Source organism: Peromyscus leucopus, chromosome 2, assembly GCF_004664715.2.
Source record: "Peromyscus leucopus breed LL Stock chromosome 2, UCI_PerLeu_2.1, whole genome shotgun sequence".
Lineage (NCBI taxonomy): Eukaryota > Metazoa > Chordata > Mammalia > Rodentia > Cricetidae > Peromyscus > Peromyscus leucopus.
In genome coordinates, this window is record NC_051064.1 from 127,926,810 (window position 1) to 127,951,918 (window position 25,109).

General features: G+C 48.4%; 1 non-coding gene across 1 annotated transcript; it reads right to left on the minus strand.

Moving 5' to 3' along the window:
- Nucleotides 1-14,864: 14,864 nt before the first annotated feature.
- Nucleotides 14,865-14,968, minus strand: LOC114686943. Its single transcript, XR_003733635.1, has one exon. It is a non-coding gene; the product is annotated as a U6 spliceosomal RNA (small nuclear RNA).
- Between the last annotated feature and the right edge of the window lie 10,141 nt (nucleotides 14,969-25,109).

Below are 25,109 nucleotides of genomic sequence, written 5' to 3' on the forward strand. Positions count from 1 at the left end.
CTTTACCTTAAAATATTATATACCAGCTGGGTGGTGGTGGCGCACACCTTTAATCCCAGCATTCAAGAGGCAGAGACAGGCAGATATCTGAGTACCAGGCCAGCCTGGTTTACAGAGAGAGTTCCAGGACAGCCAGGGCCACACAGAGAAACATTTTCTTGAACCAAGGCAAACCAAACCAAACCAAACCAAAACCAAAAAAATTAATAAATAAAAAATCATACTTACAGTCATAGACATGTGTACCATGTAACCACAAATGTATAGCACTTTATAACCTAACAGGATCAGGTCTTACTTTTAATACTTTATAAAATTTAATAACATTTGTGTACTCAGATATACTTCAGATAAAACTGCAAATAGTACATCTTAGTTTGTCAGTTCAGTAAGTAATTATCTTTAACAAAATCATTTAAGACAGCTGTTGTCCCTGATCCAGTAGAGAATGAAGACAATAAAGATTGTTCCTTGACTCCATAAGACTAATTATTTAACATGGAGAAATGTGGCAGGTCTGAAGGAGAGAGAGAAAATATCTCACTGGCTGGAAGGTTAAGGGAGCCACTTTAAGGCATTGTGTATGGGGGACTTGTCTCACTGTGGGGAAACTTTGAACCTAGATGTGGGGACATGGATGAAGGGAAAGGCAGGTGCCTTTATTGGGTGGATGAGGGATGCTCTTTAACTAAGGTTTCTGACTTCCTAGAGACCTGTTGTTCTCCCTGGATGCTTAGAGAGGCTCTTTTACGAATTCAGACAGGCTATTTACCTCTTTGTACAGCATCCGTAAGCACAGAAACAATTATGAGAACTGTCTGTGGAAGACAGAGACAGCAAGCTGCAGCGCCTGAGGGATTTAGCATTTCCTGAAGTCCGGAGGCCCCAGGGAACCAGCTGCGGACATACTCTCTGAGGGAGCTTCCCAGCTCTCTGTAAGAAGGCAGGGAAATGGGTCTCATTAGTCCCATGTCCTAACCTAACAGTTATAGGAGCAAATAAATAATTAACTTAATTATTGAACATAAGTACTGTTAGGCTTATTTTGAGTGTATGAGTGTTTTGTCCTAGGAGATCGGGAGAAGGCATTGGGTCCCATTGAACTGGAGTTGCAGATGGTTATGTGCTGAGATGTAGGTGCTGGGAATTGAACCAGGGTCCTTTGCAAGAGCAACAAGAGCTCTTAATCACAGAGCCATCCCTCTAGGCCCTGAGCATATATTATTCTTGTTTTTATCTTTTCTACATCATGTGACTTACTGGGATGTTCACAGCTTGTGGAGACTTTTAAATTTTGTTTTAATTATTTTGGCTTAAGACATGTTCCTATAACAGCGAATCTTAAAGTACACCCTAATTCTTATAACATTTCAGTATTTTATGAGACATAACGTTAGTAAATTCCAAATTATATCTGAGGCAAGAGCTGTAAATTACCTTGTTACCAGGAAAGGCCAAAAACAAAACAAAAACAAAGCCTTTCCTGGAACTCACTTGGTAGTCCAGGCTGGCCTCGAACTCAGAGATCCGCCTGGCTCTGCCTCCCGAGTGCTGGGATTAAAGGCGTGTGCCACCACCCCCGGCCTGTTAGAATTTTTTAAAACAACTTTTTCGATAAAAAAATGAAAACTCATCAGTTTTGAAATACCAAATATATATATTTTAAATTAGGCAAAAGGAAATGTAAGAAGCCAGATTAAAGCACAGTAAGTTAGTCTGAACGGAAAATGTGTATACCTTGTTTTTCATTCTCTCAAGGTTATTTTATGGGTATGGGTGTTTTGCTTGCATGTAGGTCTGTGCCCCCCTTGCATGTCTGGTGTTCACCGAGGCCAGAAGCGGGTGTCGGATCCCCTGGAACTGGAGTTACAGACAGTTGTGAGCCACCGTGTGATCGCTGGGAATTAAACCCAGTTCTTCCACAAGAGACGCCTGTGCTCTTAACTGCTGAGCCGTCTCCAGCCTCCAAATGTGTTTGTCTTAACTTCAGACAGGTCTCAGGAGCTCAAGAGTGACAAGTCTTATTATCTACATTAACTTTTAAAAATAAAATGAACATGAGCTGTAAAAGTCCCGACAGACAGGACAACCTGCTGGCCAACAGGAGACAATCGACAAGTTACTCACATGGTGACATGTAAGTGTTTTACGTCTTTAGCGTGATGTTTTGTGGGACCTGATTGAAAACTGTTGACACTGAGACAGAACTTCAGCCAGAGTGGGTGTGTGTGCCAGAGGGAGGTGGGCAGTTGACCAGGTGGCAGCGGCTTGCTGGGGGTGGCAGCCAAGAGAGAGGTCTGAGTGTGGTGGGAAGTCCCCTCCCATAAATACAGTCTGAGCGGACCAGGTTGGAGAGTAGGGGTTCTCAACCTTTCTAATGCTGTGACCCTTTAATACAGTTCCTCATGCTGTGAGGACCCCCCAACCATAAAATTATTTTTGTTGCTACTTCATAACTGTAATTTTGCTACTGTTATGGATCATAAATATCTGATATTCAGGATATTCAATGTGACCTCAAAGGAGTCGCGATCCCCAGGTTGAGAACCACTGTTTTATTTTTTTCCTCTCTCTCTCTCTCTCTCTTTTTTTTTTTTTTTTTTTTTGGAGCTGAGGATCAAACCGAGGGCCTTATGCTTGCTAGGCAAACGCTCTACCACTGAGCTAAATCCCCAACCCGAGAACCACTGTTTTAGAGGGAGTTGGCTAATTTAAACCCCATCTTTCATTTGTTATCTATTTATCTATCTATCTATCTATCTATCTATCTATCTATCTGTCTGTCTGTCTGTCTGTCTATCTATCTATCTATCTATCTATCTATCTATCTGTCTGTCTATCTATCTATCTGTCTGTCTGTCTATTTAAGACTGAGCTGTGGCTGGCAGCGCAGGGTGCAAATGCTGCAGGAAGCAGGAGCTGTGGGCAGGAAGAGGAGAGAGCTATGTAGCTGGGAGCTGTGGGCAGGGGGCGGAAGTAGTGGACATGAGCTGGGAAGGAAGTAGTGGACATGAGCTTTGATCTGATTTGTGGTGTGAAAACTTACCAGCTCCAAGAGGCTGAGTGTGAGACATGGGGATCTAGGTAGGCACCCCTGTGGAGCAGGGTGCACTGGGAGTTGTTAAGGGTGAGCAGAGAGGGGACAGTGGGCGCTTACAACTCCAGGCTGCCACTTGGGACCCGGAGCCTCTGCAGGTGCCCTGGCAGAGAGGCAGAGAGAATTTTGTTTTTTTGTTTTGTTTTGTTTTGAGACAGGGTTTCTCTGTGTAGTTTTGGTGCCTGTCCTGGCTCTCGCTCTGTAGACCAGGCTGGCCTCGAACTCACAGAGATCTGCCTGGCTCTGCCTCCCAAATGCTGGGGTTAAAGGCATGTGCCACTGCCACCCGGCCAGAGAGAAAGTTTTGAGAGAAGCATTTTAAAGAGAAAATTGTATCACACAATATCAGCATACAGGAGAGCGAGTGAGCTGGGCAGAGAACAAGGAAATGGGAATGTGTTTTAAGGTGGTGTCACAGTAACAACAGACTACACCAAGTAGAAAAAGGCCATTTGCTGCTGTGATGATCTGGTTCTCTGGGTTCATACGAATTTGGATGTGAAGGGGACCATTTCCAGGTCACTGAGAGCCACTGTCCAATTTATACAGTGCCAGACACTGTGGCAGAAACTATCAGTTTTTGATCTGACTTCTCCCGGAGGATAAAGCCTTCTGAGATTATGTAAAAGACATCTGAGAGGAGAGTTGAGATGGTACCCATGAGGCCAAGTAAATCAAGATGTAGGGAAGAGCAAGAGGAACAAATTTCCTCAGGCTTCTTGATTTCTTCTCAGGGCTGTGATAACTATCATAGGTGATAGGTCAAATACAACATGGAGTGTCCTCAGATACTGTCTGAGCTGAGCTGGCTCTAGTCCAAGCTTGGGGGATGTACAACCTGTCTTAGCACTGAGATTTTTACCAGATCTGGAGATGAGTGTCCCAGAGACATTCACCAGAGGAGAACTGTAGCTGGAGAGCTTCTCTCCAGGTTCCCCAAGCCCCGCAGTCCCACAATCCACTTATAAAATAATCACTCAGACGCTTATATCACTTATAAACTGTATGGCCGTGGCAGGCTTCTTGCTAACTGTTCTTTTATCTTAAATTAACCCATTTCTATAAATCTATACCTTGCCACATGGCTGGTGGCTTACCGGCATCTTTACATGCTGCTTGTCCTGGCAGTGGCTGCAGTGTCTCTCCTCCTTCTTCCTGTTTCCCTAATTCTCCTCTCTCTTTGTCCCGCCTATACTTCCTGCCTGGTCACTGGCCATCAGTGTTTTATTTATATAGAGTGATATCCACAGCAAGAACAGAGGCCCTTGTTGGAATGGAGACAAGAGCAGCAGCGAGGGGCAGCCCCAGAGTGTAGTCCATGTAAGGGCAGCCTCATCTGAACTGCAATATCGTTACCGTCCTACCACATAGAAGAGACTGGACTGGGCTGTGCAGCATTGAAGCCACCAGCCACTGGTGACCATTAAAAGAACAATGAACAGAGACGAGGAGCCGGCTCGTCACGTTCTAAGTGCTCAGCGGCAACACATGCCTTGTGACTACAGTGCTGGCCAGCAGAGACAGACTATTCCATCGCTGGGGTGTGTCCTGCTGGGTGCTCTGTGTGTGGTACCTGACCATGTTAGCTAGGACGGAGAACTTGGAGCTGAGAGCTGGCTCCACACTGTGCCCTGTGCGTTCTGAGTGTCTCTAGGGCTTGTATTCTTCGTCCCTGCACTCTGCCCCGTTGGTGAGGTCCCTCCGGAGGATGCGTGGGCTGACGCTCAAAGGTCAGGACTTTGGTAGCTGGACTAAGAAAGCTGCTTGACACAGGTCACCTCCTTACTGATAACTCTTATTTGCCTTGTGTGTCACGGCCCTCACCCAGTTGTGAATTGTGGCTGCTTAAGCCTGGGGAAGCCACACCCATCAGGAGATCCTGTGTCCCAAAGCTTGAGGGCTGGTACCCTTTCCTTGTTCTCTTATCTTTCTTACGTAGAAACAGTAGATATTCACATGGCTGCTGATGGCACAATCATCCTTTGAGCATGGATAGTGGCTCCTGCGGGTGGCTGTTTGTTGCTCCTGAGCTCTCTTAGCTGGGCCTGGATGTGCACGAGTTGTGGACATGCTCAGACCTTAGCCACCTCGGCTCCGTGACACTTGCCTGGTTGGTTTATGGTTTATAACCTTTGCTTATTTCTGACATCTGACTAGCCTTGCCTTGGCCCTTTCCCTGTCTCCCTGCAGGAGCAAGGCTTGGCCTCTGTGCCCCTGAACTGTGGCCTGGCTTCCTGCTCTGATCACACTCATCTCCCGAAATTCTCAGATCTCTCTGTTCTGTCATCAACCAGCTTGAAGATCTCACTGGTGGGCTGCGCGCCCCTGCCTTTGGAGTTAGCTCCTTCTCCCGCCCAAGTCCCGGCTCTTTGTGTTCACCAACAGTGAAGTCCCAGCATGCCTGGCCCTGAGGTTTCTAGGTCTGGGCATGGTTAGGAGGGCCTTGTGGACTTGTCCACCTAGGGCAGGTTCACATATAGACGCAGTAGTTTGGGTTTAAGAGTACTGGGCAGGTGTCAAAGTTACAAGCGGGTCTGGAATCACATGTGTGATTGACTTATCTCCAAACTTGGGTCTCTGGCCCAGAGGATCTTCTATTGCTTGTTTCACAATTGGGGGGGGCATTGGGGGGTGTCCTGAGGCTTGAGTAGGGGCCACACACCCAGCTGGGTCAGCCCATCGTTTCTCCATCTCAGCCTGGAGTCATTCTCTTCTCTTACACAGAACAGTCCATTCTTTTAGCCCTCTCTGACCTCTTCCGCTCCTGGCCACATAAAGTTACGGTCACAGAGGTGGTACCCCAAGCACTGGGAGGATTCCAACTGCCCCTGCCACCCATTCTTGCTTGTGCCTCACCGACTGCCACCGAGGGGTGGGGGTATCCGGGGAGGGGTCTTGACTCCAGAAATAAACAATGTTGCTACCCATGCCATTGTTGAGAAGCCCAAGGGAGAGCCCATGCCCCCTCTGCCCCCCGGGGGTGCTTTTCTTTTTTCTGGCCCTGTAGTTCATTGTCCTTCCCATGCCGGGGAGGACCGGAAAGGGCATGCATGGGCTTAAACAAGTGACCACAGTCTAACATAGCCTCGTGACTAACATGTAAATCACCAACCCTCTCTCTCTACTTTTTTTTTGTTTTTTTTTGTTTTTTGAGATAGGGTTTCTCTGTGTAGTTTTGAAGTCTGTCCTGGATCTCGCTCTGTAGACCAGACTGGCCTCAAACTCACAGAGATCCACCTGCCTCTGCCTCCCAAGTGCTGGGACTAAAGGCGTGTGCCACCACCGCCCGGCCTCTCCCTGTTTCTTATGTCCACCAAAGTCACCAGCCTATGGCTGCAAATGCAGTCACTGCAGCTTGTATGCCTTTGTGTCTCTTAGCTGCACACCTGAGGACTGCTGACTCTTGTCCTCTCAGAGACATGGCCATCACTTACTACTATGTGACTGAACACCTTCCTCCCTGCCTCCCGCCCCTCCCCCCACAAGCCACAGAGGGGCTACAGGGCACTTGGCCGAGTCCCCGTTCTGTGTCCAGAGGCTGCCCTGCTGAGCTCAATTAGAAGGCATCTTGGGTTCCAGGGGACACCATGTTTCCATCGGCCCCATATCAGAGACCTGTCTATGCAGAGTACACAGCACTCATGTCTTACTTGGTGGTTCTCAACCTGTGGGTCGCGACCCCAAACACAACCGAAAACACAGATATTTACATTATGATTCATAATGTTGGCAAATTACAGTTATGAAGTAGCAGTGAAAATAGATTTATGGTTTGGGGGTCAGCACAACATGAGGAATCGTATTAAAGGGCCGCAGCATCAGGGAAGTTGAGAACCAGAGGCTTAGATGTTACAGGAGATGGTTGGCTTTGATATATGGCTTTCTTTTTTTATTATTTCTTTCTTTCTTTCTTTCTTTCTTTCTTTCTTTCTTTCTTTCTTTTTTTTTTTTTTTTTTTTTTTTTTTTTTTTTTTTTTTTTTTTTTTTTTTTTTTTTGAGGCAAGGTCTCTCTGCATAACCCTGTTTGCCCTGGAACTCACTCTGTAGACCAGACTGTTCTTGAACTCACAGAGATCTGCCTGCCTCTGCCCTGAGGGCTGGGATTACATGTGCTACCACACCTGGCTACACTGTGTTTCCATTAGTCTTTACAAAGCCATTTGGAGTCTCGTGAGGGGAGTGTGTGTGTGTGTGTTTGTGTGTGTGTGTGTGTGTGTGTGTGTGTGTAGTCCTCTCACCAAATTCAGGTTCATGCTTTGTCCCTGAACCTCAAAATAGCATGCTTATGAATTTCTCTCTAGAAATTCCTCAGGAAAGATTGCTCCCGTGGACTCTCCCTTCCTGTTAAGTCTCTGACCCAGTCCCAGGAGCTGGGCTGGGAAAGGTCATGGTCTTCTCCATATTCCTTCTGCCTCAGGCCCTCCTCTTGTCAATGACACAGGGAGGCATAACTTATCTGATGCAATCACGCTCTGAATCCTGATGTAGCTTCATCCGGAAAACTCTTCACCAGAACTGCAGCCCCCCTGAGAAGGCTTCTGGGTTGGTTAAGAAGGGACGTGGTAGGCATTCCCCTTCCTCCACGAGGAGTTCGTTACTGTCCCATAATGAAGGGGGAGACCATTGACCTTTCTGAATCTTTAACTCCTTGGGGTCCAGGGTTGCAGGGTCAAAGGTGCTGGCTGGTGGCACCATGCATCAGGGCAGAAGACCAGGGTCAGGGATGTTCATTCTGGCTGAGACCTCACACTTAGGGGGGAATACGAGGCTAATGAATTTGCGTGTCCTAAAAGGCAGTGTTTCATTTTGACAACACCCTTGTGTGTGTGTGTGTGTATTTACCCCCTGAACATGAAAGCCCAACTTCCTCCCAGAGGACTCCCCCCATTCAGCTGCTGCTACAGTACCCACCACTGCCCTTGTCGCAGACCCATCAGCTAGGAAAGTCCGTCTCCCTATGCTGGGATATTGTGAGAATTTTCTTCTTGGGGGATCGGGGAACCAGGTAACATCTCCCCTTTCTTCTAAGGTCCCAATGACAGACAAAAGTTTGATCCCTACTACTAGGGATACAAGGAGTTTATTATAGGCTTACTGACCGAGCAATGGGTGACCTAAACCTGCCTCACGAGAAGGTCTGCACACAGCATGGATGACGACTTCCCCGTGGCTGCACAGATGGAGCCCCCTTCCTCCCAGTCTTTCCTGGCCAATGTACTCTTCCCTTCTCAGAGACCCCCAAGGCTGTGTGCAGTTAGGGCAGAACTGCATACAGTTGGCTTGGAGGAGGGGCTGTACCCCAGGGGGCCAGTGACTCTTCCTGCTCCTCCTTCTGTGAGGGAGACACAGCAAGCCCAGGGTGATGGTTTTTTGAAAGCAGATCCAGCTGGCAGCTGTTCTGCTGGGAGGATAGCGCTGTACAACATGAGGTGATTAAAAACAAACAAACAAACAAACAACAGCCGGCAGTGGTGGCGCATGCCTGTAATCCCAGCACTCGGGAGGCAGAGCCAGGCAGATCTCTGTGAGTTTGAGGCCAGCCTGGGCTACAGAGCGAGTTCCAGGAAACCCTGTCTTGAAACCCCCAAATAAATAAAATATAAATTAAAAAATTAAATAAATAAAAAACAACAAACAGCAACAACAAAAGAAACCCACCACAACTGACAAACAGAGGTAGCCCAGGAACTGTCGAATGATGAGCTGGGGAGAGCAGCTTAAGGACAAGTACTCAAAACAGTCGCCTCGGGACAAGGACTGAACAAGGGGAGGGAGGAAAAGCTAGCCCACGTCACGGGGATATCACTTGGGGATGTTTGGAATCTTCCCAAGGGACATCCTCTCAGTCAGCTACTTTGGATTCTAGAAGTCAGGCCTCACTGTCCCGAACCCTCCTCCGTTTCCTGGGAAAGGCCTCCCAGTGAAAGTCCTGGCTGGTCATTCGGTCTTCCACAAAGTCAGAACCAATTTGTTGACGTCTGAGGGAACACGCAGGGTGGGGTCTCGGGGGACCGGGTATGGTGATGGAGAGCAATCAGAAGTTGCTCCAGGAACACCACGGTTGGAGGGTCCCAGGGGACGGATGTTAGTGACAACAGTAGCCCCTCTACCTGCCATTTACTCCGGGACTAAGACGGGGACATGGCCAGCCTGACTGGCTGTGTGTCCATCCAGCTTTCAGTTTCCAGGGAAATGCACGGAGAACCCAAGATCAGCCGCACAGAAAGGTGCCGCCATCCCACCCCAGCACCAACAGGGGCACACACACCTACACATGGGTCCCAAAAGGTCACAGGCATGCAACTCCCTGTCGTCTTTGGCCACTTTGGTGCTGGAGAGAGTTCAAGATGGCTTGTCTCCTCCTCCTCTGCCCTCAACCCCCAGGCAGCCCCACCCCTGAGAAAGTACAACTCAGGGGTCCCCCGGGCTGCACAGGAAATGCTTTGTATGCTCTGGGTCAGCCAGGCTATTTTCTGTCCTGGGACTGGCGGGAGGTTGGGCCAGGAGCAGCCAGGACTGACATACTCAGCTGTTCTTTTTCCATGGTCGCCTCTACAGTTGGCCGTGGCTGTCACTTGTCTCTCAGGGTCTCTCTGTGTTTGAGATGTCCGGACAGTTCATTTGATGGTGGCCTCCATGTCTTCTAAACTCCAGGCAATGTCTTCTCTTCAGTGAGCTCTCCCCCGCTTCCTATCCCTTCTGTGTTCCCTTTCTCTGAGCACTGCCCTGTGGTGGGTGAATTGTGGCCTTGCTTCCCCAGTGAGGCTGAGGGCAGCTACCCTAACTTTTTTTTTTTCTTGGTTTTTCGAGACAGGGTTTCTCTGTGTAGCCTTGGTTATCTTGGGACTCACTCTGTAGCCCAGGCTGGCCTTGAACTCACAGAGATCCACCTGCCTCTGCCTTGCTGAGTGCCAGGATTGAAGGCGTGCGCCACCACCGCCCGGGTAGCTGCCCTAACTCAATGATGTGTTTCTCCCCTTAGCGAGCCACGGAAGCCCGTTGTTTTTCACTTGGAGAATATCAGTTGTTGGGAGAAGCATTTGGAATCTCGCTGTGGGCATCGCCTCTGTCCTTACAAAAAACCTTCAGTGCTCAGATGCTGCGTGAACCCTGTTTATTTTGGGGGAAATGATGGACATGTGGAATTTACTTTAAGGGTAGACCGAAGACAAGACGCTCGGTGGGGAGAGACGAGGGCTGGGTTTTATGTTCACCCACTCTACGGCATGTGCCAGGCTCAGCTCACAGACCATAGCTTTGAAGCCACAGGCTGTTGGAAGCCATCAGTGTACAAACAAGCAGGACAGACTAGGCACCTGAGCGAGGAAGACCTAGAGCCAGTGTGCAAAGGTGGTGCCTGATTGAACCTGGGGAGAGGGGAGTCTGGGAGGACTTCCCGGAAGAGGTGGCAGCTCTTGGGACTGTGAAATTCACCAAGGGAAGATAGGGAATTCTATTCTATGAAGCCTGGACCATCAGAGTAAGATTAGAGAAGAAGGAACAATATGTCATGGCATGTATGTGTGTGTGAGCTACTTGAAAAGTCTTTCAGGGTCTTACATAGGCAAGGAGGTATTTCTTATTTGATGTCCAATCTGATAATAACTTTACATCTAAAGAATGATTAACATGTTATTAGATGTTTATTTGAAACGAATCAACATGTAGGATACAGCTTTTAATTTTTTTTCCAGCTGAAGAAACCAAGGCTGAGAGAATGCAGCTTTCTTCAAGGTCACACAGATGTGTGGAAGGATTAACAGCAGACATCAGCATCCCACTCCATATTTGGGGGACTGAGCATCTGCGAATTGCTGGGTATCCTGCCCCTTCCTTCTGGTCCACTTTCCCGGTGTTTCTCATGATGCTGTCCGTCTGTCCTACGAGGGGTTTCCCTGAGGGTGGAAGTGAGACCCGCAGGCACAGAGAGTGCATTGTTCAACGGCACCTGGAGTCTGGGTCAGGAGGCAAAATAGGGAAGTGGCGCAAGGCTGGCGAGGGTCTGATCCGTTCCCCCGGCCCCGCTGCTGACCTCCATCTCGCTGACTCCTGCTGGGAACTGGTCCTTTCCCTGAGTCCTGGGTTGCCTGTCAGAGGCCATGAGGGGAGGAAAGCCCCTTACTTTCCTGTCTGCTGATGAGGATAGGCCACTTGGGTTTCCTTCAGCACGGCTTGCTGGATGTCAGTCCTACAGAACACTCTTCAAGAAAAGGGTCGCGTGACCAAGAGAGTGGAGGATGTCGCCCATCTCTGGATAGTCACAGTGTACACTGCACGGGAAAAACTGACAGGTCTTGAAGACATTCAAGGCAGTGTTTCTCAGGTGACTCCTTTGCTCACTGAACCCTTCTCATATCTTGGCTGCCTATCTTTCCACTGATTACAGTTTGGGAAATGGTCTAACAGGTGATCTCTAACTAAGATCCCTCCAAAATGTGAGCGGTGAGGCTAAGGACTGTTGTTGACCTTGGCCATGGAATATTGGCTGCCTAGCACCCAGGCCCCTTCCTTGTTTTTACGGAATCTTCTTCGAGTCTTGGAGGGAAGAATTGTCTCTCACTCCTTGAGAGGTTGGTGGAAGCAGGTTCCTCTTCCTACTTGTATAGCTACTGGACGACATGTGACCTAGGTTAGGACTTTGAACCCAGAGAGGTGGATCCACCCAGACTTCCAGGGGTAGCAGAGGGGTCATTTTGAGAAGCCATGCTCACAGGCGTGAATGGACATCTGTGGTGGCATTCCGCATGGATTCTCTGACTACAGTTTTAGCTCAGCTGGAGCTCTAGCTGCCAAGGACTCCTGGATGCATGGGTGTTCTAAGACTCACTTTGATTCTTCCCACGGATTCTGTGCATCCCTTCAGTGGGTTTCCATGCAGGTCGGGCTGAGTTGTTACTGGTGTTTATAAAGAGAATCCTGACAGAATCGAGGTGCTCAAGAAATGTTGGTTGAATGGTGTTGGGATGTGACTGAATTGGTTGAGTACTCAGCTTACGTGCATGAAGCCCTGGGTTTGACCCTGAGCCCTGGACCCAAAGCTGAACTTGGTGGTGCACACCTGTAATCCCAGCACTCAGGAGTTGGGAGCAAGACGATCAGAAGTTCAAGGTTTAGCCAGGCGGTGGTGGTGCACGCCTTTAGTCCCAGCACTTGGGAGTCAGAGGTAAGTGGATCTCTGTGAGTTCGAGGACAGCCTGGTCTACAGAGTGAGCTCCAGGACAGACTAGGCAACACAGAAAAATCCTGTCTCGATAAAAAAAAACAAAATAGAACAAAACAGAAGTTCAAGGATTGACATCAGCCTGAGCTACAAGAAATTCTCTCTCTCTCTCTCTCTCTCTCTCTCTCTCTCTCTCTCTCTCTCTCTCTCTTTCCTCTCTCTCCCTCTCTCTCTCTCTCTCTCCCTCTCTCTCATTTTGTTGAGTGAATCTAAATAGCCAATTTTGGTGCCAACATAGTGTCCACTGCCCTATTTTGTCCATGCTACAGTCAGAATTGTCTTTGCCCACTGATACTGAATGTTGGCCCTATGTGGGGTGCATTAGGGGTACCAACTCAATCTATGTTTCTGCACCCCCCTGTGTCTGATGGGAGAGACTGGCCTGGGCCAGAAGACGTCCTGTCAAAGTGTTGTGGGGACACAGGAGAGTCCCAGCAGACCACTCCAGAGCTGGGAGTGAGAAAGCAGTGGGTCTGGATGGGAGTGAGATAGCCCAGATTAGGGAGCAATCCAAGCTGAGTGGGAGTGAGATAGCCTACAGTAGAGAGCAATCCAAGGCTCTGGATGGAGGCTAGCCTGGGGAATGCTGACTTGGTGTGAGCATATCAGGATCAGCCCCAGAGGCCACGCTAAAGAGAATGGCTTATTCCATCGGCCATGGGGAGTCACAGAAGTCTTGGCTGGAGAGGGTTAAAGGCAATTTGGTGCATAGGGAGACCCTGGGTTTGACACGCAGATGTCACTGTGTGTAAGCTATAGCTTGGGCAAGTCATGTGGACTTCGAGCTTTGATCATCTTTAAAAATGGATACAGGCCTGGGGGTTATGCCTCAGTGGTAGAACAGAGACCTTGATTAGTTATGCGTGCGCACACACACACACACACACACACACACACACAGAAGCACGTGCACCTAAAGTACCTAATGTGTTTGCCACCATGTCTGAGTTCCAACCGTGCCTGGAATCCACATGATAGAAAGAGATAACTGATTTTTCTAAGTTGTATTTTGACCTCTTCATGCATGCTAAATAGATACAGGTACATAAACTACCTTGTATGTACAAGGCATCCCATGAAGAATGTGTTGTCCTGACTGAGCTCCCTGGATTGGAACATCAGAGCCCCTTCGCTAGCTGAATTCCTGGAGAGCAGGACTACTGTGTCTTTTATGTCCTTATTCTCGACCCAGTTCCTGGATCGGAAGACACGCCAGGAGACACTTGGAATGGGATGGGAGGCGGGGTTCTCTAGCTGCCATGGAGGAAGGAATAGAGAGGTGTGACTCCTGGCAGGGAGGCAAGTGTTGGAAGGATCCAGGCCAGAGATGTGGAGCCAGCCCCGGAGAGAGTGAGGTCTGACCCCGAGGAAATTCAATCTTCACCTTTTGGCAGCTTTTCAGTGTAGAGGGTGAGGAAGAGGGAGGCTCCAGAGAGCAGAGCGGTTCTTGTCTTGTACAAAGTAAGAGGGAAAACAACCTTCCTTTTTGGGCTTTGTAACTCAGTGAGCATCTGGATGAACGCGAAGACAGGCCTGAGTAGATTGGGTAGCACAGCCGTTCATTCTTGGTGCTGAAGTACACAGATGGAGATTTTAAACTCAAAACACAGACCGAGCTTTTGAAATGGGCCGTGGAGGTACCAAGGCTCCCGTTGGTGGAGGTGGTAATGAGAAGGTGTTGGGCAGCTTTGAGGAAAGAAGCTAGAACAAATTAACCCAAGAGCTGCCCGGGAAGTGTATCTGTCAGCGCCTGCTGTGTAAGAAGCACGCAATGTCTGCGGCACACATCAGGAAAGCTTTACAGCCCACAGGTCTGGAGTGAATTGAGACAGAGTAGACTGCACTATTGATTTAGGATGGGGCTTACAGGCCTGGAGGTTTCTGGGTGGTGGACTGATCTAGACTGTTTTGGCCAGCATGATGGCACGATCTTGCATCTTGCAGGTGGACCCAGGCTTGTGGGCTTGGCTACGGTGGGGCCAGACGCAGGGCAGACACCGGCCTGAAGACCTCTGAAGGTCTTGACTCAGAACTGCTACCTAGTTATCTCTGCTACGCCTTGTTGGGCAGAGCAGACGGCAGGAGGAGGGCATGCAGATGCCACCGTGAAGTGGGAACAGGGTCATATAACAAAGGCTGTGTACAGGGAAGGGCAAGGAGTCAGGGTCATCAGCACAATGTGTGATGAATGGTGACGAGGATGGCCTTTCTCAGCCTGAGCCCTGTGCAGACCCAAGTTCTGTTTGTTTTCCTCTGGGATCTTTGTAAGGCCCGACTGAGATTGTTTTCCCAGACGATTGTTAAGATCCTCTTAATATACATTTGTTTATCACACTGCATTTATTCATTCATTCATTCATTCATTCATTCACTCATTCATTCATTTATTTGTCATGTCTTCATACTTGTGAAGGTCAGAGAGCAACTTTCAGGAGTCAGTTCTCTCCATCCACCATTTGGGTGCTGGGATTGAACTCAGGCTGTCAAGCTTGGCAGCAAGAGCCTGTGGCTTCTGAGTCATCTTTCTGGTCCCCAAATGGGCCTTAAATATATATAAAATGCTTCATAAATTTGTGTATCCTTGCACAGGGGCCATGCTCTTCTGCTCTGCATGGTTCCAATTTTAGCATGTGTGCTGTCAATGTGAGCACCAAATAGGGCAATTTTAGTCTATTCCATACATATTTACTCACTTTTGAAAATGAAAATAACATATCAAAAATTTCCTTTTTAAAAAAAATCCCAAAATCGGCTGGGCGGTGGTGGCGCACGCCTTTAATCCCAGCACTTGGGAGGCAGAGCCAGGCGGATCTCTCTGAGTTTGAGGCCAGCCTGGACTACCAAGTGAGTTCCAGGAAAAGGCGCAAAGCTACACAGAGAAACCCTGTCTCGAAAAACCAAAAAAAAAAAAAAAAAAAAAAAACCCCAAATCGGAAATCGATTTCCATATCCCAGTTACTACAGCACTGTAGTAGAATATTTTTAAGGTGTGTTACTTTTGTTTATGTTGCATTTGTTTAACTCTGTGAAGCTGTGTTACTGTGCCTGTGTAAGACGCCTGCTGGTCTAATAAAGAATTGGCCAATAGCAAGGCAGGAGAAAGGAGAGGCGGGGCTGGCAGGCAGAGAGTGTATATAGAAAGAGAAAACTGGGGGGAGAGATCTAAGACTTAGCAGTCAGAGAAGGAGGCAGACTCCAGGGGCCAGCCACCCAGCTACACAGCAAGAGTAAGATTTACAGAAGTTAGAGAACAGGAAAAGTCCAGAGGCAAAAGGTAGTTGGGAAACTGGCTGGAGACTAAGCCAAGCTAAGGTCAGGCATTTTTTTTTTTTTTTTTTTTTAGGCATTCATATGTAAGCATAAGCCTCCATGTGTGATTTATTTGGGAGCTGGGTGGTGCCCCCCCCAAAGGAGCAAAAAAAATAACAAAACAGCCCAAACAAACTACCCAATATTCCCTGCACATCTCTTCAAGTTGTCATAGCTGATCTTCAGGTTTCTGAGGCCCATGGGAATGTTTGAGAGTTACTGGTGCTTCTTTGGGTCAAAACTAAAGGTAAAAGTACATCCAAGTCGCTCATGTCCATGCAGGTCACATGGGTTCTTTATTAATGACTAGCGACAATCGGTGACTAGTGAGCAGGTAAGAAGAGGAAACAAACTTAGATGTTCAAGAGGACAAATGCATCCTGAGCCCATATCTTCATTCTCATGCTATTCAAACTTATTGTCCTCTAGCCCGTCTTTTCCAGTTCTCAAGCTGCTGCAAAAAATCACCAGCAGAAAAGAACAAGGGAAGATTTTTGCCTCAACCAGCTCTACCACAATTGTCACTATTCTAGCATTCTCTGGAGGGTCCCATCTGTGACAGAAGTAAAAACTTCAGGTATACCTGAAAGACACAGGTCTTGCTTTACTCCTTTTTTTTTGTGTGTGTGTGTGTGTGTGTGTGTGTGTGTGTGTGTGTGTGTAGCTTTGGCGCCTTTCCTGTAACTCACTCTGGCCTTGAACTCACAGAGATCCGCCTGGCTCTGCCTCCTGAGTGCTGGGATTAAAGGTGTGTGCCACCACTGCCCAGCCTACTCTGATCTCCTTTAAGAGCATCATTGTTGCATTTTTCAGGACAAGGTCTCCCATGGCCCAGGTTGGCCTTGAACTCTCTGTGTGTCTGAGGATGACCCTAAACTCCTGCTCCTCCTGCCTTTACCTCTCCAGAGCAGAGATTACAGGTGTGTGCTCTGTGCTCGACAACCGATATTTCCTAGTTTTTCTTTAAAGCTGGTACTATCTGCTGTTTAAAAGATAACTCGTGAGAAGACTGCTTCCTGCCCTTGCACAGCATCAGGGTTGGGTTCCCAGCACCCTCACTGGGTGGATCACAACTGCCTGTAATTTTGGACACCATGAACACCTGTAATTACGTGCATATACCTACTTACCCCCTCCCACACCTCTAATTAAAAATAAAGTCATTTTTTTGGTGGGGTGAGGGGAGCTGGAGAGATGGCTCAGCAGTTAAGCCATGCTCTTACAGAGGACCTAAGTTCCATTTCCAGCTCCCGCATGGTGGCTCAATCATGTGTAACTCCAGTTCCAGGGGATCCAATGCCCTCTTCTGGCCTATGAGGGCACTACACACACACACACACACACACACACACACACACACACACACACACACGGCATATAGACATACATGTAGATAAAAAACATTGATACTCATAAAATAAAAATAAATGATATTTTTTAAAAAATAAAGAAATTTAAAAATTTTGAGTACTTTTTCTCAATTTTGTGAGCTGTTTTTTCTGTGTAACAATGCTGGGGCTCTACTTCACTTGTTGTGTGTCCGTTGTCTTGTCCCCGCTCCTCAGCCCTGCCCATTGCATGGGTGGCAGGGCCTGTCTGCTTTCCGAAGCTAGCCCTGCTCTCTTATGCTTTTTATATCCATCCCCAAGGTCCCTGGGTGGTTTTTGCCATGTGGGGAGAGACTCAGATTTCCTGGAAAGGAGACTGGTCAGAACAATAGGAGAAGGCAGCTGAGTACGGCAGGGTTTGGTGAGCAGAGTCTGGTGCAGCCAAAGGGCCAGGGCCGGTATATTCAAAGGTTGAGGTCCCCAGGCCCAGTGCCCACACAGTAAGGCTGCCCCACATGGGGTCTGCGCCTGTGGGACCAAGCTCATTTACATCTTCATCCAGCTGATGGCTTCCAATGGCCCACATGCTACAGGCCCTGCTGTGGGTCCTGGGGAGGGCAGTGTGGGGAGGAATCAGCTGGGTCGGGCTTCCGCTGATCTGAATTTCACTTTCCAGCGGAAGGGGCCAGACACGAAACCTACAAGCCTGGCCGTGATGTAACTTCAGATTGCCATAGCACTAAAGGCCAGGTCTCCTGGCTGGGGATTTCCTCGGAGGTCCAAGGTTGGATGGATGGCACGAAGCACAGGTGAGAAGTCACCTTCCAGGACTCCCTTGGGGACAGTGCTGGCTGCCCACACGGAGAGCTCAACCCGTATCTAGACTGGTGGGAGGCCAGGTCTCTTTGGACTGGCTTCTCAGGCCAGGACCTTCTCAGGACAGGAAGCAGGTGTGTAGCTGGATAAGGATAGGACAAAATTAGAGCTTCGGACAGTAAGGGAAGATGAGTGAGGATTGTGGAATCAGAGAGTTGGGGTGGGGAGGTTTGTTCAGTTTGAAAGGATGGGGTTCAAGCTAGACACCTCCAGCTACAGAATGGTCCATGAAAGAGATCTCAAACAGGCCAAAACATGAGACCTGTGGTCCCTGGGATCCTAGGTTCCAGGATCACCGTGTGTGTGTGTGTGTGTGTGTGTGTGTGTGTGTGTGTGTGTGTGTGTGTGTTTTCAGTACTGAGGATTGAGCCCAGGCCCTATACATAGTAAATTCTCTATCACACAGCTACATTCCCAGACCTTCCAGTATATTTTTTTTTCTTTGAGATAGAGTCTCCACAAGTTTCCTAGGCTGGCCTTGAACTTAGTCTACAGCCCAGTCAGGCCTTGAATTTGCAATCTTCCTGTCTCAGCCTCCCAAGCAGCTGAAATTACAGGCCTATGCTGCCACCGGACCCAGCCATTGAACCAGTTCTTTGGTTTTTGTTTGTGTTTTGGTTTTTTTGCGTGGGGAGGCGGGAGGTGGGGAGTTTGAGACAGGGTTTCTCTGTGTAGCTTTGGAGCTCACTCTGCAGACCAGGCTGGCCTCGAACTCACAGAGATCCGCCTGCCTCTGCCTCCCCAGCGCTAAGGATTAAAGGTGTGCGCCACCGCCGCCCGGCTGAACCAGCTCTTCTACAGTTTATTTTGTTTACTGTTCTGTGTGTGACGTCAAGGGTTGGAGGAAGGGGTGCCTGTGCCACAGCACGGGTGTGGGGGTCAGAGGGCAACTTGGGAAGCTGGTTCTTTCCTTCTCTCCCTAGGTGGGTTCCGAGGATCGAACTCAGGCCGTGGAGCTTGTGCGGCAGGTACTTTACCCACTGAACCACCTGGCCAGCCCTGGGGTTCGGTTTTGATGTCAGCCCCGAATGCGGGTGCTTAGAGAAATGCGAGGAAGGCAGATTTGGAGGCAGCATCCCACTTCGGGAGGGGTTCCTAATATCTGCCGCAGTTACCGAGTGGAGGGTGGTACAGGGCTGCATGGGGGGGTGGGGGGAGGCGCTGCCCACTAGGGACACAAGTTTTATCTCCAGGGTTCTCTCTGTAGGGGGTGAGAAGCAGACTGAGTTGGCCTTCTCATCCGTCCCAAAGTGTCTCACCACTGCATCCCCTCATGGCCCACACAACGCCTACCCTCACCGCAGTATATTATATACTCCAGCACACCCAAAACTGTGAGTATTGGGACAGAGGCACCCACTCTTCCAGCTTCTGCTGGAAACCTCCAGGGACTGGATGCACGCACACTCTTTTCCCCCAAAGACCTGACATCAACGGACAGTTTGCTCTGTGAAGCTGGCTGTTAGAGTTGTTCGGAGTTTGTGCAGCGACGCAGGAGTGGCCTCGCTCGCTCGGTTGAGCACTCTCAGCCTTCAGATGCACAGGAGGCCCTGAGCTGGTTTTCCCCCCCCCCCACTTAGAGGGAGATATGGTAAAGGGGGTTTGCATGCTCCGTGCACATTTTCTAGACATTGCATTAAGACCTTCCCTTGGGGCCTGGGACATAGCTTAGTTGGTAGGGTGCTTGCCTGGCATGCTGAGGTCCTGGGTTTGGTTTCAGCACTGTATACACTGAGTATGGTGGTGCATGCTTATAATTCCATCACTGAGGAGGTGGAGACAGGAGGATTAGGAATGATCAAGGTTATCTCAGAAAAGGGGATTTGAGACCAGCCTGGGATACGTGAGACCCTGTCTCAGAAAAATAAATAAATAAATAAATAAATAAATAAATAAATAAATAAATAAATAAAGTACCTTCCTCCTAGAGGGAGATAAAACAAATTGTGCGTGGGGTTGGAATGCAGAGGGGACCAAAGGATATGGGTGCTTTCTGGACAGGGTCAGAACCGACAAGGATGATGGACAGTGAATTTATAGTCTCATTGCTGTGTGGCTGTGAATAAGTCACACAGTCTCTCTGAACCCGCTTCTTCAAAGCCAGAGGGCAGCCATCTTTATTTCTCATGTTTTCCAGAAGCACTGACAGTAGTGTTGCTGATAAGTGGGAGGCAGAGGGGTTACACAGAGATAGGTGTGGGTGAAGGGTGGGGGGAGGCAGATGCCAGGAGACATCCCAGCTCTCAAAGCCCTCTGCGTGGCTGAGGTCTGCGCTTCCATTCCGCAAGCCTGGGGTCTTCTCTCTTCAGTGAAGAACTCTGGTTTCGTGGTCAGGAGCTCTCTGTTACATTGCCCAGATTCCCAGACCTGGCAGGCTGGTCTGAGTGACCCTCAAGGGTCAACCTGGCTCTGCCCAGGAATGCAGCCCTAGCGGCTAGCCTGCCCGCCTGGTCCTTTGCGCTTATCAGCACCGTATTTGCTCAGGAGGGGCACCCATCACCCCCTCCCCTTCTGAAAACAAGAAAACATGTTTTGTCAGTGGCGGGGTGGAGTGGGGTGGCCTCTCTGGCTCCAGGCTCGCCCCCCTCCCTCCACAGTGAGCCTACCAGTGGGGCAGGCAACCTGTTATTGTTGGAATGGAGAGCTGGCGCCCCGGCCGCCTGTTTCCTCCAGCTGTCCAAGCAGGGATTGCTGGGGAGGAAACCCTTGGTCCTGTCCACGGGCCTCAGACAAACCCTCTGTTACAACAAGGGAACAATAGCTTGGATGGGCTGGCGGGTGGATGGAAGGCTAGCCCCTCTGCTCTCTGTTTCCACCATCTAGAGACAGGTTGCAGGGGTGAGAGCAGGGACCGCTCTCCCTTGGCCTCCCCCATCCCGTGTCTTGTTTTCCACCGCGTTGGGCACACTGTCTCCCATCTCGGGGGCCAAGGAAAACAGTGGCCACAGGAAGCACGTCTGGTCTGGGGTTCTGCTGCCCTGAGCAGAACCTGTGGGAGGGGCGTGGAGAGGGCCTGGTACCGCAGGGCTCCAATCCGCACAGGGCTGTACAGTCCAGCAGTCACTGATGTGTTTCCCCTGGAAAACCTTGAGGACGTGGTCCTCCTGTGTCTTTGTGTCTCCAGTCCTAGCATGTGGCCAAGCCTGGAACAGGTGTCTGGCACAACTAAATCCAGGGTAGGTCAAACATAAGAAGCATGTCTTCTAGCTCTGGTGACTGTGTGACGTCCATCAGGTCACTTAACCTGTCTAAACCTTGCTTTTTTCATCTATAGACTATGTACATCATAGAACTGCTGTGCAAGTGAAATGCTTTCTTTCGGGCATCTTGACTTTGTCTTGGGGAGTAGACGATGCCTTAAACGCAACAGATTTTAAACTAGGGTCAGCACATGGTGGCTGATATTGGTGATATGATTCTCAAAATGTGCTTTGGACCAAGTGGACACAGCATTTCCAAGAAAATATTCTATTAATTTGCTGTTGTTGCTTGTTTTTGAGCCAGGGTTTCAAGTAGCCCAGGCTAGCCTCAAACTTGATATGTAGAGGAGGATGACCTTGAACATTTAATCCTCCCGCCTCTACCTCTTGAGATCTAGAGTGAATATCTGTGGGTGTAGGAAGGAAGGATGAGTGGATGCCAGTGGTGTTGCAGCCAGGAAGTGCCTCCTTATGCCTGTTCCCAACATCTGCGCAGCAAGCTGACATGTGGTCTGTCAGCTCTGGGAATCCTTGGGAATAAGGAAGATAGTTGGGATCTACTGAGACACTCATGTGCACCAGAGGCTGTATATGCTCTTAATATACTTATTGTCTAGTTAAGTCTTCACAGGAATGCTGTGAAGAACACATTTTTACCCTATTTTAGAGATGGTGACATTGAATTATAGAGATGGAGTCACATGGTCAATGTTTCAGGACTGGGAATTCTTTTTTTTGAGATAGGGTTTCTCTGTGTAGCCCTGGATATCCTAGAATTAGCTCTGTAGACCAGGCTGGCCTTGAACTCATAGAGATCTGCCTGCCTCTGCCTCCTGAGTGCTTGGATTAAAGGCATGTGCCACCATCACTGGGAATTCTTATTTTATTTTAAAATTAATTTTAATTTTTTCAGGTGTGTGTGTGTGTGTGTGTGTGTGTGTGTGTGTGTGTGTGTCTCCATGTGCATATGCGACACATGTATGGATTCCCACAGAGGCCAGAAGAGGGCATCAGATCCCCTGGAGTTGGAGTTACATAGTCTGTTCTAAGTTGTCTGATATGGTATTGGGAACCGAATTGAGTTCTTTGTCCCATAGAGGAGTCTAGACTCAGGATTGTAGCAGGAAATAAATGAAGATGGCGGCCCAGTCACAAGGCCAGCCATGGAAAGAGAAGAGTTGGAAAATGGGTCTGGCGTGTACTAGAGCTTTGGGGCATAGTGTTCAGAGAAGGGAGGAAGTCAGAGCAGTACTGGGTGTGGTGAGCAGGCTCCTGGGTCCACTGGGCTAGTTATACCAACACAGCACAACAGCAACACAGACTCACAAACACTTGTCACAGTGGGTCGAAGCACAGGGAAGAGGCTGCAGGCTACCCAGTCCCAAGCGCTGCATCTCCACACAACGCTTATAGCTAAGGCTCGGGGATCACTGTGGAAGAGGTGCCAGAAAGGAGTTTGCTGTGAGATCGTGTCTCCTAGAAACGTCGGAGAAGCCACACCCATGAGGTCACCTTAACATGGCTGCCTAAACAAGACCTGAACAAGACATGATACCCGTAGACATGCTAACATAGAAGGGCAAAGTTCACAAGACCTCAAGCTTAGACAAAGAACTACAGGCAGTCAAGGAATGCTAAGGGAGGGAGGGATAGTCTTTCCCACAGAAGGGCCCCTATTGGCCAGTTCTGAAACCATATATTTATATGTAATATGGACTGAGGCTGTATTTATAAGTGTGTGTGTGTGTGTGTAAAACAATGACAAAATAAAAAGAATGGTTAAAAAAAAGAGGCCATGGATTTGAGAGAGCAATGGAAGGGTTTAGAGGGAGGAAATTATGTAATAATATTGATTTTTAAAAAGTTATTGTTAAAAAGACCAAACAGCCCTCCAAGAGCCCCATGGCCTAACACGATGTAGGTTTGGTTTGGCTTATTTCTCTGTACAGGGCCATGGTGACATCCATGTTCCATATAGATATTCAGGGACTCAGTTTCCTCTATCATTTTCTAGGGCCTCTCCATCCTCCAGCAAACAGAGAGCATGGCGAAGTCAGTACACGCTTACCTGCCCTGTCCAGAGGTCACACATCATGCCCATCCACAGCCCATTATGAGAGCTGGTTCTGTAGTCACACTAGATGAAAGGCATACAGAATCAGGGTCCAGGAGAATGGGGACAGCATGAAACCAGTGAGGACTCCCAGACTCTGTCACAATAACCATGTTGGAAAAACAGAGCCAGCAGTTACTGAACTCAGATGTGCAAACAGCACACTCTGTGGAAGTGATTTCCTTTAACGCTCACTTAATCCTGCAACAACCTCAAGAAGTAGGCTGGTCCTCAGGGACGTCAGACCCCCTCCCCCAGGTGTTCTCTCACCAAAGCGTCACGTTCACAGAATCCCTCAGGAAATGAAATCACAGGGTCTTTTGTGCCCGGCTTTTTTCCACTTAGCATGTTGGCACTTGAGGTGCAGGCCGGCAGTTGCCAAGATGACTCCTTTTAGCCCTTCTAGAAGATGTTGTCAGGAACCTTCTTTGTAAAGTTAACGTTTCTCCAATGGCTGGCGCTACTGAACATCTGTCTCTTCACGTCTTTTAGTTTACTTCCGTTAAGTCCCACTTAGTGTTTTACCTTTTTGAGTTTTGTGAATCCAAGGTTGCTGTGGTGTATTTGTTTAACTAGGCAAAGATGTGCTGCATTTCTTTAATTATGTAAAGATGTGTTGCTATCCTACCTTGCCTGCCTAAGGCACCTGATTGGTTTAATAAAAAGCAGAACGACCAATAGCGAGGGAGGAGGTATAGATGGAACTCGGGGGCAGGGAGAGTAAGCAGGAGGGGGAATTTAGGCTCAGGGGAGAAAGAGAAGAAGACAGAAAAGGAGACGTGAGGGAGATGCCAGGGTCCGGCTGGTCAGCCAGACACAGAGGAAGCAGGAAAGTAGGACGTACAGAATGAAAAGTAAAAAGGCCTGAGGCAAAATGTAGGTGAAGAGAAACAGGTTAAATTAAGTTAAAAGAGCCAGTGGGCAAGGCTAAGCTAAGGCTGAGCATTCATAACTAAAAAGTCTTTGTGTCTTGATTTGGGAGCTGGTTGGCAGCCCAAAGAAAATGCTTTTAATCTGTAAACCAACTTCAGGGGAATCAGTATCATAAGATGTTGCATCATGTTATCCCTGAACATTGTATGCCTCTCACTTATTTAGTGCCTATACTTATGTTCTTTCTACCACGGGTTAGATTTCAAGGTAGAGATAGCATACATTTTATTAAATTGACCCCTACTTTGCTTTTTTAAAATAGCTTTAATGATATCGCAAATTGTAGTTTAAACTGTTAAATTGCAATTGTTCTTTATGCTTTGTAAAAATAGTTAATTTGTGGATACTGACCTTGTAAGTTACAATCTCGCACTGGGGCTAAATTAACTCAGTGCTAGTGTTGGCCCAGCATGCATGAAGCCTAGTACTGCAAACAAGACAGAACAACCCTTTTCTGGACCCAGGAAGGCAGGGCTGTAAACCCAGCTCTAATAGTTGGAAGGCTGAGGCAGGAGGATCGAAAGTTCAGAACCTGCCTGGGATATGGAATGTATTCAAAGCCAGCTTGGGAAAGTTAATGAGACTCTGTCTGAAAATAAAAGATATAGAAGGAGTTGGGCATGGTGGCTCACATTTTTAATCCCAGCACTCAGGAGGTGGAGGCAGAGGCGGAGGCAGAGGCAGATCTCTATGAGTTCAATGCCATTCTGCTCTACATAATGAGTTTTGGGACAGCCAGGTATACACAATTGAGACCCTGTCTCAAACAAACAAAAACTAAAAAAAAGACAAGCAAACAATATAAATGGGCTGGGAATATAGCTCAGTGGTAGAGTACCTGCCTATGTGAGGCCCTGGATTCATTCTTCAGTTAAAAAGAAAGGAAGGAAGCAAGAAAATGTCTGTGTGTTGCTTTCTCACTATGTAAATAACAGTGTCTAAGGTATAATGCAGGGGCCATGCAATTCACTCACTCACAGTGTGCACAGTTCAGTGGTTCCCATAGCTCACCAATGCTATGCTCAGTTTCTTT